The 3024-nt window shown below is 46.3% G+C and overlaps 1 protein-coding gene across 1 annotated transcript in view; it reads left to right on the top strand.

The window, feature by feature from the left end:
- Positions 1-487: 487 nt before the first annotated feature.
- Positions 488-3024, top strand: part of LOC124024527 (cytoplasmic dynein 1 intermediate chain 1-like) — a 19692-nt gene continuing 17155 nt past the window's right edge. Inside the window, exon 1 of the mRNA XM_046338449.1 lies at positions 488-599. The gene's annotated coding sequence lies outside the window, so the exon portion shown is untranslated. The remainder of the gene's footprint in view (positions 600-3024) is intronic.

Here is a 3024-nt window from a genome sequence, read left to right as displayed (position 1 = left end):
CAAATGGCACCCTATTCCCTATATAGTGCACTTCAAATGGCACCCTATTCCCTATATAGTGCACTTCAAATGGCACCCTAATCCCTATATAGTGCACTTCAAATGGCACCCTAATCCCTATATAGTGCACTTCAAATGGCACCCTATTCCCTATATAGTGCACTTCAAATGGCACCCTATTCCCTATATAGTGCACTTCAAATGGCACCCTAATCCCTATATAGTGCACTTCAAATGGCACCCTATTCCCTATATAGTGCACTTCAAATGGCACCCTATGCCCTATATGGTGCACTTCAAATGGCCCCCTATTCCCTATATAATGCACTTCAAATAACACCATATTCCTTATATAATGCACTTCAAATAAAACCCTATTCCCTAGATATTGCACTACTTCTGGCCAGTTCACCACGTAGGGAATAGGGTGCTATTTGGGACAGAGACAGTGATACTGAAGTTCTCCCCAACACCTGTTCAGTCTGAGAGTCTGCAGCAGAAAACAGAGAATGTCTCTGAAGATTCTGACTTGGACCGCAAACGAAGAGAGACGGAGGCGCTGCTGCAGAGTATTGGGATCTCACCAGAACCTCCATTAGGTATACCAGTCATATCCTTGTTGGTTTCTGAGACCATCCTACCCTACCATCCTACTGACCTTTCTGAGACCATCCTACCCTACCATCCTACTGACCTTTCTGAGACCATTCTACCCTACCATTGTACTGACCTTTCTGAGACCATCCTACCCTACCATCCTACTGACCTGACTGAGATCATTCTACCCTACCATCCTACTGACCTGACTGAGATCATTCTACCCTACCATCCTACTGACCTTTCTGAGATCATCCTACCCTACCATCCTACAGACCTTTCTGAGACCATCCTACCCTACCATCCTACTGACCTTTCTGAGACCATCCTACCCTACCATCCTACTGACCTTTCTGAGACCATCCTACCCTACCATCCTACTGACCTTTCTGAGACCATCCTACCCTACCATCCTACTGACCTGACTGAGATCATTCTACCCTACCATCCTACTGACCATTCTGAGATCATTCTACCCTACCATCCTACTGACCATTCTGAGATCATTCTACCCTACCATCCTACTGACCTGACTGAGATCATTCTACCCTACCATCCTACTGACCTGACTGAGATCATTCTACCCTACCATCCTACTGACCATTCTGAGATCATTCTACCCTACCATCCTACTGACCTTTCTGAGATCATTCTACCCTACCATCCTACTGACCTGACTGAGATCATTCTACCCTACCATCCTACTGACCTGACTGAGATCATTCTACCCTAACATCCTACTGACCTGACTGAGATCATTCTACCCTACCATCCTACTGACCTGACTGAGATCATTCTACCCTACCATTCTACTGACCTGACTGAGATCATTCTACCCTAACATCCTACTGACCTGACTGAGATCATTCTACCCTACCATCCTACTGACCTGACTGAGATCATTCTACCCTACCATCCTACTGACCATTCTGAGATCATTCTACCCTACCATCCTACTGACCTGACTGAGATCATTCTACCCTACCATCCTACTGACCTGACTGAGATCATTCTACCCTACCATCCTACTGACCTGACTGAGATCATTCTACCCTACCATCCTACTGACCTGACTGAGATCATTCTACCCTACCATCCTACTGACCTGACTGAGATCATTCTACCCTACCATCCTACTGACCTGACTGAGATCATTCTACCCTACCATCCTACTGACCTGACTGAGACCATCCTACCCTACCATCCTACTGACCATTCTGAGATCATTCTACCCTACCATCCTACTGACCTGACTGAGATCATTCTACCCTACCATCCTACTGACCTGACTGAGATCATTCTACCCTACCATCATTCTACTACCATCCTACATTCTGAGATCATTCTACCCTACCATCCTACTGACCTGACTGAGATCATTCTACCCTACCATCCTACTGACCTGACTGAGATCATTCTACCCTACCATCCTACTGACCTGACTGAGATCATTCTACCCTACCATCCTACTGACCATTCTGAGATCATTCTACCCTACCATCCTACTGACCTGACTGAGATCATTCTACCCTACCATCCTACTGACCTGACTGAGATCATTCTACCCTACCATCCTACTGACCATTCTGAGATCATTCTACCCTACCATCCTACTGACCTGACTGAGATCATTCTACCCTACCATCCTACTGACCTGACTGAGATCATTCTACCCTACCATCCTACTGACCTGACTGAGATCATTCTACCCTACCATCCTACTGACCTGACTGAGATCATTCTACCATCCTACTGACCTGACTGAGATCATCCTACCCTACCATCCTACTGACCTGACTGAGATCATTCTACCCTACCATCCTACTGACCATTCTGAGATCATTCTACCCTACCATCCTACTGACCTGACTGAGATCATTCTACCCTACCATCCTACTGACCTGACTGAGATCATTCTACCCTACCATCCTACTGACCTGACTGAGATCATTCTACCATCCTACTGACCTGACTGAGATCATTCTACCCTACCATCCTACTGACCTGACTGAGATCATTCTACCATCCTACTGACCTGACTGAGATCATCCTACCCTACCATCCTACTGACCTGACTGAGATCATTCTACCCTACCATCCTACTGACCTGACTGAGATCATTCTACCCTACCATCCTACTGACCTGACTGAGATCATTCTACCCTACCATCCTACTGACCTGACTGAGATCATTCTACCCTACCATCCTACTGACCTGACTGAGATCATTCTACTACCCTACCATCCTACTGACCTGACTGAGATCATTCTACCCTACCATCCTACTGACCTGACTGAGATCATTCTACCCTACCATCCTACTGACCTGACTGAGATCATTCTACCCTACCATCCTACTGACCTGACTGAGATCATTCTACCCTACCATCCTACTGACCTGACTGAGATCATTCTACCCTACCATCC

This window comes from Oncorhynchus gorbuscha, unplaced genomic scaffold (assembly GCF_021184085.1).
Source record: "Oncorhynchus gorbuscha isolate QuinsamMale2020 ecotype Even-year unplaced genomic scaffold, OgorEven_v1.0 Un_scaffold_1911, whole genome shotgun sequence".
NCBI lineage: Eukaryota > Metazoa > Chordata > Actinopteri > Salmoniformes > Salmonidae > Oncorhynchus > Oncorhynchus gorbuscha.
This window is presented reverse-complemented; position numbering and strand designations above follow the sequence as displayed.